This window comes from Ursus americanus, chromosome 16, assembly GCF_024610735.1.
Source record: "Ursus americanus isolate L20-20 chromosome 16, mUrsAme1.1.p, whole genome shotgun sequence".
Lineage (NCBI taxonomy): Eukaryota > Metazoa > Chordata > Mammalia > Carnivora > Ursidae > Ursus > Ursus americanus.
In genome coordinates this window covers 53,341,660-53,358,203 of record NC_142142.1, presented here as the reverse complement: position 1 = coordinate 53,358,203, position 16,544 = coordinate 53,341,660, and the positions used below count along the sequence as shown (strand labels likewise).

General features: G+C 39.5%; 1 pseudogene; it reads right to left on the bottom strand.

Annotated features, from left to right (window-relative positions):
• Positions 1–301: 301 nt before the first annotated feature.
• On the bottom strand, positions 302–10,402 carry LOC123792466 (NXPE family member 1-like; annotated as a pseudogene).
• Positions 10,403–16,544: the final 6,142 nt, after the last annotated feature.

Sequence of the window (16,544 nt, the reverse complement as noted above, 5' to 3'; positions counted from 1 at the left end):
TACAGTTGTGGCTGAGCTGCATTTGCCTGTAGTCCAGGTATCTGCAATGGCTCTCTTTGCGTGTTTTGAGCAGGGTTTGGTCCCTGTGTTGCTAGTGGGCCAGTCTGGGGCTGCCTTGGGCTTGAGCTGCCAGAGCTGCAGTAGCACCAAACTGCAGTGTGCTGTTCCTGTGTCATCCTCCAGGAAGGTTTTGTTGGTGGGTGGGGCCTGCAGTCAGACCAGATGTCTGCCCCCAGCCCACTGCTGGGTCCACGGCTGGAGAGGTGTGTATAGTTATCTTCCCCTCTCCCTGGGGCAGCCGTCACTTTGGTGTGGTGCTGGCTCCTTTTGGGGCTGCTTGCACCCTGCCGTGTTTGTCGCATTGCTTTGGATGGACTGCCAAGGGCACATTGCAGGGGATCGGTCCAGAGGAGAACACAGGGACAGGGTGCATGGTGCCAACAAGGTGCAGGAGGGGATCTGCAGCTGCCTGGGAAAACTCCCACTGATGCTTGGTTGGAGGGGTGAAACCACAGAAGACCATGGGGGACAGGGCGTACTGTTAGCAAGCTAGGTGGAGAGTGTTCGAATTCTGCTGGTTCTGGCAGATGTCTCTGTATCTAGGCTGGGACTCAGGAGAGGGAAATTTCATCTGCCAGTTCTTTTGTTCTTGGAGAAGTTTCCCAAAGATCTCTAGCCCTTCAGCACACACTCTGAGATTAGTAAATCTCTCTCCTGTATCCTCCAGGCATTTTTTAAACTGCTGCTTCTATGCTGTATCTTAAAAGGATTGTTTGTTGTGCTGTCTCTTTAAGGGCAGGGACTTAGTTTCCTATCACCCTCTGACTCTCCCAGAGCTGAGCCTGATGCTTTTTAAAGTTCCCAGTGTTAACCCCACTGATTGTAAGAACACACAAAGTTAGCCCTTCTGGTTTTTAAAGCTAAATGTTGTGAAGATTGATCTTCCCGGTGTAGTTCCCCAGGTCTGAGGCACCTGGTGTGTGGTCTGTTCCTCTCCGCTCTCCATGCCCATGGTGTCCTATTCTCCCATGGACAGTTCCATGGGTCAGTCTGGCTCCTGACTGTGTTTCCACCCTTCCTACCCTCGTTGATGTGGCCTCTTCTCTACAGTTGGCTGTGGAGAGTCTGTTCTGCTGTCTTTGGGCCATTTTCTGAGTTATTTATACTGCTGTGGGTATTATCTGGGTGTATCCACAGGACAAAGTGAGCCTAGGACCTTCCTCCCCTGCCATATTCCCTGGAAGTTTAAGAACAGTTTTTGTATTTTTTAAAATCTGGGAGGAAATCAAAAGAAGAATAAATTATATGAAATCTGAATTTCAGTGTCCTGCAGTTTTATCGGAACATAGCCATACTAATTCATTTCTATTTGTCTGTGGCTGCTTTCACCCTACAATGGCAGAGCAGTTATAACAGAGATGAATGGCCCCCAAAGTGTAAAACATTTACTCTCTAGCCCTTTACAGAAAATGGTGGATGACACATCATAATGATCACATGCTTATTCTCTTTCACCCTACTAGAGTATCAAGTAGGACGCTGTCAGCCACAAGGACCAGAAATTATGACCCAAACTTGTTTAAGGAATATGAACATTTATTATCACATGTAGACAGCCTCCAGGGATGGTATAGTCATTCTTCATGTCTGATTCTCCTGGCTTTGCATCCAATGTTGTTTGTCTTTGTTCTTAAATGTCCTCCCTGCCCAGATTCTTTTGATTTTGATTTTCTTTGTCCCTAAAATAAAATTTCTCTGACAAGTAGAATTATTTGCAGAGATTGTTTTTTTTCTGGGGATTTTGTATATTTATGCTTCAGCAAATGTAGTTTAAGAACATGTTAATCTGGGGGCACCTGGGTGGCACCGCGGTTAAGCGTCTGCCTTCCACTCAGGGCGTGATCCCGGCATTGTGGGATCGAGCCCCACATCGGGCTCCTCCGCTATGAGCCTGCTTCTTCCTCTCCCACTCCCCCTGCTTGTGTTCCCTCTCTCACTGGCTGTCTCTATCTCTGTTGAATAAATAAAAATAAAATCTTTAAAAAAAAACACATGTTAATCTGATTTCCAATTACATGACCATGTGGGTGGACACTCTTCGTGCCATATGGTCATGTCACAGGCATCAGTGACACACACACACACTGAGGTCTTTGAAAATGCCCTCATGGTAAGATATTGAATGTAACCATGGAAGTTCCCAAACCTTTCTGTGTCTCCCTGATGTTTTCTGTTTCGTGGCCGGGCTACTTAGGAACAGTCCTTGAAAAGTTTTTTAGGCACCAATGGCCCTGTGAATGAAAATGTCAATGCGGAGGGGCCTGTAGTGCTGGCCAAGTGTGATGATAATGGCTGCATTTTTGTCACCTGATATCCAGTCAGTTTCCCGAGGGATATAACCCTCATCTATCACAGAGTAGACCTGAAAGAGTGACAAAAGAATAGCTGTGTTTTTTCCACCCAATCTAAATGTGTCTGTCTGCGTCCAAAAGCAAAAGTTTGTTAAAAATTTCAGTTGCATGGGGCGTCTGGGTGTCTCAGTCAGTCAAGTGTCTGTCTTCAGCTCAGGTCATGATCTCGGGGTCCTGGGGTCAGGCTCTGTGCTCAGCGGGGAGTCTGCTCCTCCCTTTGCCCCCCCCCAACTCCTGCTCTCTCTCTCAAGTAAATAAATAAAATCTCCAAAAGCTTCTAGTTCCATGAAGATCAAGAAAGTTCAGTGCTAATAAAATTTTTTTTAACTCGAAGGCAATGATTAATATTTTTAAAAAGAATATTTTATCATTTAAAATACTCTTCCATCTAGATTATTTTTGACTGGAACATCCTACACTTTAGGGTAGGTTATCTGTTCATATGTATGAAATATCAATCAAAATGTGAAGTTTTCACTGGAATTTTATAAAGAGAAACAATATTTCTTGTGAAAGAGGGAATAAAACATATTTTAACTTAAAAGGCTCAAATCTAGAAACCTGAATGAAGCTGAAAATAAAATAAACAAAACGAGAGAATAGAAATCTCATTGAAAGTACTTTAATATCAGCCTGGATTTCTGAAAGAATGTAAAATAACTACATACTTTTTACAAGTTCGGGTAAGTATTCGATCCACTGGTGCAGCGTCGTCTCCCAGGAGGTACATGAATTTTCCTTTCAAACAGCCGTTTGACTCAATTGTATTTAAGTGAATCTGGTTACAAATGTTGTAATCCACCTTCCTTCCCAAGTATCACCGCCAGGGGCAGGAACCTTCATTCTGACTTGGCACTTCTTTTTCGTTTTTTCACTCTAGTAACAGAGACGCTTGTGGGAAGTGATTTTATTGGTATAAGTTAAATATCTAACCTTCCTCTGTCTTTCCCTTTGTGGATCTCTTTCTGTCTTCCTCAGACTCCTGTCTCCTAATTCCTTCCCTTCCTCTTACTATTTTTTGATCACCAGCTTTGTTTTAGCCACTTCTACTCATTTGAGAGATTTTGAGTCATCTTGACTCCTCCTTGTTCATTTTCTCCCAAAGCTGGTTGTTGGTTTTGAGGTTTTGTCATCTCTTTGTCATCATTGCTGATTCTGTGATGACTTAGGCCTTGTCTCTAACCTGAATATTAGCGGTCTAAAAGTTGGTGTCCTTGCACCAAACTACTTACCTTTGTTCCATTAATGAAGCGGGAGTCTTATTTTTTTCTATGAATTTTTCTCCCACAGGAATATTTTTGTTAAAAACTAGCTTAAAAATATAATATGCCCACATTTTTAAAAGTCTAAACAGTAAAATACCTAGTTTGAATTGATATTTTAAAAATAGCATTTCACAAAAAGTAACATACAACAGACAACACTAATATTCTGATATTTTCCAGCAAGTTCCATTAGAATTACAGGCTCTGTTGGCACATGTCTGCCTTCCAAGGCATTGCAAGTAGCAACGTACCAAAAGTTTTGCTATGGCATAATGAAAATCATCAGATTTCTCAGCTGTCATGTTTCCTTTTCACTCACCATGCCCCGCCCCCCATCCCCACTGAGTTAATGCCTTTATTTTTAAGGTTTGTTACATAGCATTTCTGTACTGATATTCCATATTAAACAGGAAACAAACAGTAGTGACTTAAAAATATAAATTTATTGGGGCGCCTGGGTAGCGCAGTCGTTAAGCGTCTGCCTTTGGCTCAGGGCGTGATCCCAGAGTTCTGGGATCGAGCCCCACATCGGGCTCCTCCGCTGGGAGCCTGCTTCTTCCTTTCCCACTCCCCTGCTGTGTTCCCTCTCTCGCTGGCTGTCTCTCTGTCACATAAATAAATAAAATCTTAAAAAATATATATAAATTTATTTATCCCTCACGTAACAGTCCTAAAGTGAGCAGGCCAGGGCCAATATGATGTTCCATGGTTTCAAGGGCTCCAGTTCCTTCTGACTTGTTCTGCCACTCTTTCTTTGGAGAAGGTATGATAATCTTAACTTTATTATTTTCTTATAGCTTTACTGAGGTATAACTGACATACAAATCACTGCCTGTATTTAATGTATGCAGTTGGGTGAATTTGAACATATGCATATACCCATGATACCATCATCACAATCAAGGTGCTATTCTTTTCTTTTTTTTTTTTAAAGGTTTTATTTATTTGAGATAGAGCACACGAGCAGGAAGCAGGAAGGGGAGAGGCAGAGGGAGAGGGAGAAGCAGGCTCTCTGCTGAGCAGGGAGCCCGGCACAGGGCTCAATCCCAGGACCCTGGGACCATGACCCGAGCCAAAGGCAGGCGCTTAACCAACTGAGCCACCCAGGCGCCCCATGGTGCTACTCTTAACTATGACGTCAATCTCATAGTCTAACATGGCTCTTTCATCTCTCATTATATCTAGAGTTTAACCAGTAGGAAGGGGAGGGCATGTTGTTTTACTGTTAAGGCATGACCTAGATGTTTCCCATATCACTTCCACTCACAATCCTGGCTAAAATCTAGTTTTATGGTCACCACTAGCTGCAAGGAAGACTGTGGCCTTTAGTTGGGTGACCATGGGCCCAGCTAAAATAATGGTGTTTTATTACCAAAGAGGGAAGGGAGAATGGATACTAGGAGACCACGTCCAGTCTCTGCTTTACTCTCTCTCCATGCTTAGCCCCCCATAGGCCTTGCAGTCCCTGGTTGTCTAGATCCATAGAATAGTCATAGCCTGGTGGACAAAGTGGAAAAATAGTGATGGTGGAAGAATTGGAAAATTCTGAAATCAGAATTCTTTCAGGTAATCCTGGAATAGCTAAGTCCTGGTGATATGGTTTGCTAAAGAGAGTTTCCATAATCCTATAATTATATTAAAATCTCAGTGTGACATGGTTGGGCTTCTGTGAGGTTTGGTAGCATTGCACCCTGGATGACTGAATATTATAACCCTGGAAACTTAAGATCCATACACCCATCCTAATAATGTACTGGCATGCTTTGGTGAGAAGAGAACCTTTAAGCTTATTATTGTGAACCATAGCTGGTACAATATTTATGTGTCGGGGTATTCATTCTGCCAGGTGTCAAGCTAAGTGCTCTGAAAGCCTATATCAGATATATAACACATTTTCTTATGATTAGTATTAACGTTTACTTGACAGGAGGCTGATAAAAATATTAAGATTCCATTATATTTATTGGTTAGTTTAAAGATTATGGTAGAGAGACTAATGTCCCCCCAAAGATATCTGCATTCTAATCCCTGGGACCTGTGAATGTGTCACCTTCCCTGGCAAAAGGAACTTTCCAGATATGATTATAGGTATGGATTTTGGGATGGGAGATGATCCCGGGTAAGCCAGGTGGGACCAATCTAAATTTTATTTGTCCTCAAAAGTGGAAGAGGGAGGCAGAAGAGTGAGTCATAAGCATGTGATGTGGGGATCTGACCTATTGTGGCTTTGTGAAATGCAGGAAGGGGCTGTGAGGAACAAGGGCACGTCTAGAAGCTGGAACATGCAGGAAAGCAGATTCTGCCCTAGAGCCTCCAGAAAACAATGCTGCCCTGTCAGCGCTCTGTTTTAGCTCAGTGAGACAGGTGTTTGACTACTGACCTGCAGAATGCAAGAGGATATATTTTTATTGTTTTAAGCCACTTTGACATCATTTCAACATCAAGGTATCCCATCCAACATTTATATAAATAGAAGAAAAAAAGCCCCTTAGTTTATATCACTTAGTAACATTAAACATTTCTTTCTATAGATCATGCACATTTAAAAAACTTTTTAAAAAAATTTTAAAAAGATTTTATGTATTTATTTGCAATAGAAAGAGAGCAAAAGGAGGGCGGAGGGGCAGAGGGAGAAGCAAGTTCCCCGCTGAGCAGGGAGCCCAATGCAGGGCTTGATCCCAGGACCCTGGGATCATGACCTGAGCTGAAGGCAGACACTTAACAGACCGAGTCACCCAGGCGCCCCTAGATCATGCACATTTTGTTAAATTTGTGAACCAGCTTCTCAGAGCACAAAGTGGGTCATAGCACTCTCTTCCTTAGTTGATTTTTGTAGCTTTCGAAAGCTCACTGAATGAACCCTAAAATTGTCAGCATGGTACTCGAGAACCTCCATGAGTTAGTTCCTTCCTTCCTTTCTAGCCTCTTCCTTTCCTATGGTCCACTAACTACTCTCACTGCATTGGCCTATTGGACAAAGTTCATGGTGATTTGGCTTCTGAGTAGAGTTATTAGATAAAAAAAAACACAGGCTACCAAATTAAATTTGATTTATTTCTAATAAGAAATAACTTAGTGCATTTTCCATGCAGTATTTACCCTTTATCTCATGTAATATGCATACAATTAGAAATTACTCCAATTTAACTTATACTCTAGAGAATTATTTGCTAAACCTGGCAAGCCTACTCATGATCTTTATGAGTTTTCTCTTTCACCTCATTCTCTGTCTACGGATATCCTTCAGCACTAAGTCAAATATCAATTTTAACATAAGCCCTTGCCTTTTTACTTTCTTCATAGAATTGGTAGGTCGAATGTCTTTCGGATTGCAACCTTGCAGAACATTTATTTTTCTCCATTTGCCCGTAATTCCTCATATCTATTAGAACCTTAATAAACATTTGCAGAATACATGAGTAAGTATTAAGCAATAAATCATTAGTTGAAATAAATCTCAAAATGAATGTTATTGGTAAACTCAGCCTTTATAGAAAGTTATTTTAAACCCAAGTATAAACATTATTCTTTTATAAGTAACATGGCTTTGCATTTGCCACTAAAACACATTTAATAAAATGGAAACTCCATATAAAATTGCTAAGTGCATAAACTAAAGGTTAGGAAGTTATGCCAACAGAGAATTAGGATAACCAAACCAAAATGTTCCTACTCTGAAGCTGTGGGTAACCATCAAAGACATTTGCACAGTGCTCCAGACAGATCACCGACTCTAGGAGATGCACTACCATGTTTAAATATGAATGTAGAATACTAATACTTTCCCCGTTTGGATAAACAACTATAAAAATCTGTTATAAAAAGAGCCTGAAATAATTTCCTTGAGCTGATTTCTCTCTTTAAAATCCTAGGTGATTGACATCACAGACACCTGCCAGGAATTGTGCTCCTGGAAATCCATGATTACTAGGATTCGTATTGATAAACTTGCCCCTGCATAAGAATGTCTCTTGGAATACCCACGCCAAGCACCACCCACCACAGGACAGAGCAAACTTACTCTTATACGGGGAGATGTCCATGAGTTTAGGGGTGTCACCATTTCAACTCCCACATTGGATCTTCAAAAAAGAAGATAACAAATTAGCCTGCTGTCCATCCGTACAGTACAGGTAATAGAAGTCTTTGCTTGTGAGAAAAAAATAATTTAACATTTTCTACAACTGAAAATTGTTGGTGTGGATTTTGTATGTATTGGGCATTGTATATAGATTAGCATTTTGGAAAACTGTTTACCTTTCTGAGAGCACCTGAAGTCCAGGGCCACTCTGCTTATGTGCCACACGCAGTCGGCGTGTCCTGGGATTTTCAGTGCAAAATATTTATCTAATATGCAAGTTCTCTTCTTTCATTGTTTCCGCATCACTTATTCAAGTTCCTGTAATATTTTTCTTGCATTACTGTGAGCCTCTAATTAACCAAGCTGTCTCCATTTTATCCCGCCTCTATTCTTCTGTGTAACTGCCAGAACACCATTTCTAGTTGCAAATGCGACTGCATTCGTTACTATTTAAAATCCCAGTCACTTACTTAAGGACTTCAGGCTCCTTAGCATGTTATGCAGGCCTTTTTTCACAGGGTTCCTGCTGCTTTTTCTACGTTTCTTGCTATGCATACCTTCCATTTTTCCTAGAAACTTGCTTTCCGACGATTGTAAACTATTTCAAGGAAGGTTGTGCATTTGCCCGATCCACTGCTATCTCCTTAATACCCTTGAAGAGGCTGGCGGAAAGTCATGTTGAGTCTGCTGCATGAATAAATGTACTCTGCGTTTCTTTCCTCCAGCTGATGAAACGCTACCTGACTCTTCCTGCTTCAGAGCTCTTATCCTCCTTTGACTCACTGTTTCAAACCCGCGTATGTGTATATGTAAAAGGGAATATAGGAGGAATGGGGATCCAGATGTTAGGTGTAACAAATATAAGTGGTACTTCATTCTCTGCTGTGGATGACTCTTCAGGTTGCATTCAGAAAAAGCAAGAGATCACATTTTCATCCTTACTGTGACTTTAAGCATAAGAATGGTTAGCGGGTAGGAAAAGCTTTGGTGAGATGCACCATCAGATCAAAAGGAAAGAACAGAAACCCAACTGAGCTTTTACTTATTTCAGAAGGGAGTCAGGGACTACAGATCAACACTTGGATAACTTGGATAACTACATGAAATCTGGAATGCATGTTATTTTTCCATGTTTGCTATCCATACTTTACTTCCTCTTAGCATATTTTTTTGAAAGCTTGAGGGACAAAGGAAGCATTCCACTCTGTCATCAAGCTTAGGGAAAATGAATCCTCAGGATCAAAATGGATAGCAGCAGATTGGAAAGGGAGAGGAAATGGACTGAGCTTCTGAAACTTACAGAAAGTTAGCAAAGGAGCAAAAGAATCTGCAGCTCTAGGTTGTCTCAGGGCTTGGCCCACAGCTTCTGGATTGGTGGTGGTACAGTCACCCTTTGCAAAATGGCTCACGAACAGACCTTGAGTGTTCATTCTAAGCAATGAAGTTTTCCAGCTTACTGGAGAACTAGTAGACCAAGGAGTGAGCATCTGTCTGTGAGCAAGGGAAGAAAGATATAGAATTGATGCAGCCATGACTGATGAAACATGCTTATACCCCAGTTCGTGGAGGCTTTTTAAGAATCACTACATCACATCTTGGTGAGTATGGACTCCTTCAACCTGAGCAGCACATGCTGCGGAGTGTCTGATGTTGAGATCAACTGAATATGACCAGTAGGAGTTGGCTTCTCAGAAAGATTATTCAGGATGCAGTGCGGACAGTGGGTTAGCGAGGGTAGGATTGTTGGGAGGGAAACTGACAGGTAATCTAGATGAGGTGATAATGATCTGAACTCAGCAGCACCAGTCATGGAAAGAAATGGATGAATGCAAAAGATATGTAAGAGGTGGAATCTACATAATAGGATATGGGGGATGAAGGCACGTGGATGTTCTTTATCAAAGAATCCTTTTTTGGTGTAACAATTTAAACACATATCAGAATACTTTTACGCTGAAGATATTTTGTAAACCTAGGTCTACATTAATGACTGAATCTGAGGATACTGGTCATGGGAAAGCACAGGTACATATGATGCAGAGTGCTGCTTTGGGCAGCCCTCTGTTATTGAACATTTTGGTGAGAATGCCAACCTTAGCAGTGGGAGTCATAAAAAGGGTCTCACATACCACGTGTCTGACCAGACCTTGAGTAGAAGAGGCATCTGAAAAGGTCATATTCAATATTAATTGAGATGGGCAATGTAGCTCCACCCATGGAACTTCTCATATATATTATAAATCATATCAACTAAATAGTGTATAAAGATACTATGAAAGTATGTTTATGTGTGAAAAAGGCTTTATTCTTTGACAGATAAGAATTTCTCAATTCTGGGTGGTCATGTGAGTCAGGACCTCACAGGGTGTGTGCTGAGGTCTCACACAGCTCAGCATGTGAGTGAAGGGTCAGGCCATATTCAGCAAAGACAGGAGTGGTGCTGTTAACAAGTTTACCTTTGAAAATAACCCTGTCATACCTCGGCTCCTTGCCCTCCAGAGAGCAGATACTCCTTCACTGGGGTGGATCATCAGGAGGAAAGAGACTTGGCCTTCCCAGAACAGAGTGACGCTGACAAGGTAGGTGCTGTTGTTGAAGTCTGTCACCTTTCCTGCAGTGCCTGCTTTTAGCGATGGGGAGGACATCCTGGCCCTCAGGAAATACCACCTACTTTTCTTCCTGCATCTCAAGGGGTCCCTCCCCTCCAGTAGGATGTCTAGCTGACCTCCCCCTGCAGTAGGGGTCTCGAGGATGGTGGCGGTCATGTGGGTGAAAGGTCTGGGTGGGGTCAGCTGGTTTCGTTTCGCCATGATTCACTCTATTCTTTGCTCAGTATCTATTGGTGGCATTAATGGGCTCAGGGGTATTGTAGGGTATGAGGACTTCATGGGGGATTCCAGTGATGGAAGGAGATAGGTAAGTTTAGACCAGAGCAAAACTGCAATTACAAGGTATGTGACATAATGAAATGAACCAAGTCATTTCACTTATTATGAATTTGAATGTTTACCTATTGTCATATTATTTAAACTCTGACAATTTTGAATGACATGTAAACATTTTTTAAATTAAAAATTATTTTTAATTGTAGTTGATATACAATATTATATCACTGTCAGGTATATAACAGTGATTTGTCCATTCTATACATTACAAAATGTTCACTGATTGGTGTAATCATGTGTCAACATATGAAGTTATTACAATATTATTGACCATCTTCCCAATGCTGTCCTTTTTCTCATCCCCATGAGTTATTTATAACTGGAAGATTGTACTTCTTAATCCCCTTTGTCTGTTTCACTTATCCCTACTCTGCCCTCTCCTCAGGCAACAAATAGTTCGTTCATTTGTGTATTTCTTCGATTCAACATGTAAGTGAAATCATATGATATTTGTCTTTCTCTGTTTGGCTTAATTCATTTAGCATAATACCCTCTAGTTCCGTCCATGTTGATGGAAATGGCAAGATTTCACTCTTTCATGGCTAATATTCTCTTTTGTATGTACATAATATGGTCTTTATCCATTCATCAATCAGTGGACACAGGTGGCTCCCATATCTTGGGTCATGTAAATAATGCTTCAATAAACATAGGGGTGCATATATCTTTTTGAATTAGGGTTTTCATTTTCTAAAGGTAAATGCCCAGAAGTGGAATTGCTGAATGGTATTTCTAACTTTCAAGGAATCTCCCTACTGTTTTGCATAGTGGATGCACCCAATTTACATTATCATCAACAGTGCGCTAGAGTACCTTTTTCTCCACATCTTTGACAATACTTTTTATTTCCTGTCTTTTTTATACTAGCTGTTCTGATAGGTGTGAGGTGATATCTCATTGTGGTTTTGGTTTGCATTTCCCTGATGATTAGTCATGTTGAGCATCTTTTCCTGTGTCCATTGGCCATCCATATGTCTTCTTTGAAAAATGTCTATTCAGATTCTCTGCCCATTTTTTAATTTTAACTTTTAAAAAGATTATTAGAGCGAGCATGTGTGTGTGTATGTGCACAAGCAGGGTGAGGGGCAGAGGGAGGAGCAGACTCCCTGCTGAGCAGGGAGCCTGATGCCCAGGACCCCAGGATCATACCTGGAGGCAGCCACTTAACCTACTGAGCCACCTGTTGCCCCTCTCTGCCCATTTTTATTTATTTATTTTTTATTTTAAAAAAAATTTTTAAAGATTCTTTTTATTTATTTATTCGATAGAGATAGAGACAGCCAGCGAGAGAGGGAACACAAGCAGGGGGAGTGGGAGAGGAAGAAGCAGGCTCATAGCGGAAGAGCCTGATGTGGGGCTCGATCCCATAACGCCGGGATCACGCCCTGAGCCGAAGGCAGATGCTTAACCGCTGTGCCACCCAGGCGCCCCTCTCTGCCCATTTTTAATTAGATTATTATGTTTGGTATTGTGTGAGTTCTTTATATATTTTGAATATTACCTCTTTGTAGGATATACCGTTTGCTAATATCTTCTCCCATTAAATTGGTTGCCTTTTCATTTTGTTGATTGTTCCCATCACTGGGAAAAATCTTCCTGGCTTGACATAGTCCCTGTTTATTTTTGCTGTGTTTCCCTTACCTGAGCAGATATATCCATAAAAAGTTGCTAAGGCTGATGTCCAGGTTATTGCTAGTTTTGTTGTAGATGTTTTATGGTTTCAGATCTTACAGTTAGGTCTTTAATCCATTTTGAGTTTATTTTTGTGTATGGTGTAAGAAAGTGGTCCATTTTCCCCAACACCATTTATTGAAGAGACTATGTTTTCCCCATTGTATACTCTTGCCTTTCTCATAGATTAATTTACCATAAATGTGTTTATATTTGTGCCAGTACCATACTGTATTGACTACTGTAACTTTGTAGTGTATCTTGAAATCTGGGATTCTGGTACCTCTAGCTTTGTTTTCTCTCAAAATTGCTTTTGCAATTTGAGGACTTTTGTGGTCCCATGCAAATTTTAGGATTGTATGTTCTAGTTCTGGGAAAAAAACTATTGGTATTTTGATCAGGATTGCATGGAACCTATAGATTGCTTTGGGTAGAATGCGCAGTTTAACAATATTCTTCCAATCCATGAACATGGTTTATCTTTTCATGTTTGTGTCACCTTTACTTCCTCAGTCTTTCACTTGGTTAAATTTAATCCTAGGTATTTTATTCTTTTTAATGTGATTACAAGTGGGATTATATTCTTAAATTTTCTGCTAGTTTATAGATAGATATGCAGCAGATTTCTATATATTTTTTACCCTCAATTTTGATGAATTCACTTACTAGTTGAAATCTTTAGGGTTTCTATGTATGGTATCATGTCACCTAGAAATAGTGGCAGTTTTGCTTCTTCCTTACCAATTTAGATAACTGTTATTTCTTATTCTTCTCTGATTGCCACAGCTAGTACTTCCAGTAGTATGTTGAATGAAAGAGATGAGAGTGGACATCCTTGTCTTGTTCCTGATTTTAGAGGAAAGGCTTTAGCTCATCAGCAGTGAGTATGATATTAGCCGAAGATTTGTCATGTATTTCCTTTATTATGTTGAAGTATATTCCCTCTAAACCCCCGTTGAGTTTGTATCATGAATGAATGTTGGATTTTGTCAAGTGCTTTATCGGCATCTATTGAGATGATCATATAGTTTTTTTTTTTTTTTTTGAGAGTGCAAGTGAAGGAGGAGGGGCATAGGGAGAGACAGAATCTTAAGTAGGCTCCACGCTCATCATAGAGCCTAATGTGGCACTCCATCTCACAATGCTGAGATCATGACCTGAAATCAAGAGTCAGACTCTTAACTGAGCCACCCAGGCTCCCCAATCATATGGTCTTTATCTCTCATCCTTGTTAATGTGGTATATCACATTGATGATCTGCTGTATTAAACATTGTGAATATGATTTACAAATATTTTGTCAAGGATTTTTGCAGCTATGTTCATCAGGGATATTGACCTATATTTTTTGTTGTGTCTTTGTCTGAGTTTGGTATCAAGGTAATGCTGGCCTCATAAAATGAACTTGGTAGTTTTCCTTCCACTTCTATTTTTTGTAATAGTTTGAGAAGAATAGGTTAACTCTTCTTTAAATGTTTGGGAGAATTCTTGATTACCAGCTCAATTTCATCACAAGTAATCAGTATTCCAATTTTCTATTTCTTATTCCATCTTGGAAGACTAGGATTTATCCATTTCTTCTAGGTTGCCCAATTTTATGGCATATAACTTTTCATAGTAGTCCCTTATTTTTGTGCTGTTTGTTAGTTATTTTCACTTACTTATGCTATTTGAGTCCTCTTTTTCTTGATGTGTCTGACTAAAGGTTTATCAGGATTTTCAAATAACCAGCTATTTTTTCTATTGTTATTTCTACTTTGGTCTTTATTGTTTCCTTCCTTTTATTAATTTTGGGTTTATGTTAGCTTGATATTTTTCATGTTTTTGACATAGGCTTCTATGGCCATAAATGTCCCTCTAGGAACTGCTTTTGTTGTTTCCCAAATATTTTTGACCATAGCATTTCTAGTTTTATGTCCTGGTGTTTTCTGTTTTCTCCATCAACCCATTGGTTATTTAGTAGCATGGTGTTTAGCCTGCACGTGTTTTTTCTAGTTTCATACCATTGAAATTATATCAAACATTTTCCCCCAAACACAATCTTTTTGAATTTATTGAAACTTGGGTTCCTACATACGATCTATCCTGGAAAGTGTTTTATGTGCACTTGAATGTGTATACTGCTGTTTTTGAATGGAATGTTCTGTATATATCATCTTGTCTAATGCGTCATTTAAAGCTACTACTTGAGGTAAGTGGGGGTATTAAAGTTCCCTACTAGTCAATTTCTCCTTTATGACTGTTTATATTCAGGTGCTCCTATGGTAAGTGCATAGATATTTAATTTATATATCCTCTTGTTTGATTCATTATTATTTAATGCTGTTGTCTACTGCTATAGTCTTCCTAAGTTCATTTAGTCTAGGTCTTCTCATTGGAGTGTTTAGTCATGTCCTTTCCTTCTCTTGCTTTCTTTCCTTGTGATTGTTTAGTGTCATCCATGGATTCCTTCCTTTTATAGGTTTTGATTTGTGGTTACCATGATGTTTATAACATCCTGTATATATAGCAGTCCAAATAAAGGTGACTGACTGTTGCTTAAGTTTAAACATTACTCCCTCTTCCATGTTTCATGTATATATGACAACTAATTATTAGTACTTTTTACTAACTTTGTAAATTTTTGATCTGCCTTTTCTATATGTTTGCTTTTAGCAGTGAAATTTTTTCCTTCCTATAGTGGTTTTAGACTCTAACTAAGAACTTCTTTCTCTCTCCTTCAATCGTGAATGATAACCTTGCTGGTTAGAGCACACTTGATTGATTATAGGTTTTTTCTCCTACAAATTTCTGCTTAAGAATCAGCTTATAGCCTTATGTAGATTTTCTTATAGGTAATTGTTATTCTCTTTAATTAGTATGTATCCTGGTGTGGACCTTTTTTGGGTTCACATTGGGGCTCTCTGGATCCTGGAACTTGATGTTTGTTTCATTCCCCAACTTAGGGAAGTTTTCAATGATTGATTAATGTTTCTTCCAGATCACTGATCTGTTCTATACCCTCTACTATAACCTCTCCTGGGCTTAAAGTTACTGGCCTTATGTAGAAGATTTCGTGTGGTTTCAATCCCTATTGGACAATGTATGTATCAGGCATAGTAACATTCATATTTATTATAGAGATCCCTGGAAAAGAGAGAAAAAGGGGCATAGATTGAAAATGTCCTTAAACTGGGGAATGAATCAGATACTCAACCAGACACAAAGGAGAAAAGCAGCTAGTTACTCTTCTGGGAGTTCTTTGTAAGTATCAACTGATTCTTCAGCAGAAATATTGCAGATCAGAATGGAGTGACATGTTATATTCAATGTGCTAAAAGGGAAACACCTACAAACAAAATTATTGTTCAGAATTGAAGGAGACATAGGGTTTATCACCACTAAACTGACCTTACAAGAAATGTTTGAGACTTTTTAAAGGGGAAAATAAAGAAGTCTAACAGGAAAAATATTTCACTGGCAAAAGGAACCATAAGTTCTGAAGCTAGTGTGAAGGTAGTAAAATCATATCTACATACATATCACTGGTATCAAAATTGGAGAGAAGTAGAAAAATACAGTGCTTTTACATGTGTTCAAACTTAAGTGACCATCCACTTAAAATAGATTGCTATACACTTTATTTAGGAACTCTATGATAACCAAACACAAAAACCTATAATAGATAACAGCAAAAAAAAAAAAAAGTCTTCAAATCACAAGAAGGCAAGAGATGAAGAAAGGAACAGAGAAGAACTATTAACAAAATGGCAGTAAATACACACCTATCAATAATTACTTTAAATGCCCAAAAGACAAAAAAAACAAGACCCATCTGTATGCTGCCTATAAGAGACTCATTTCAGACTTAAAGACACCTACAGATTGAAAATGAAGGAATGGAAAAATATATTCCATGCAAATGGAATAACAAAAAGCCAGGGTACCAATATTTATATCGGAAAAAATAGTCTTTATAACAAGAGGTAGATGGAGATTACATGATAAAGGGATCAATCCAACAAACAGTTGTAAATATTTATGCACCAAATGTAGCATCACCTAAATAAATTAGTAGGGTACTGTAACAATAATAGTAGGGTACTATAACACCCCACTGTCAATGGCTAGATCATCAACACAAGAAGTCAATTAACAACGGCAGTGGCTTTGTATGACCCATTAGACCAGAT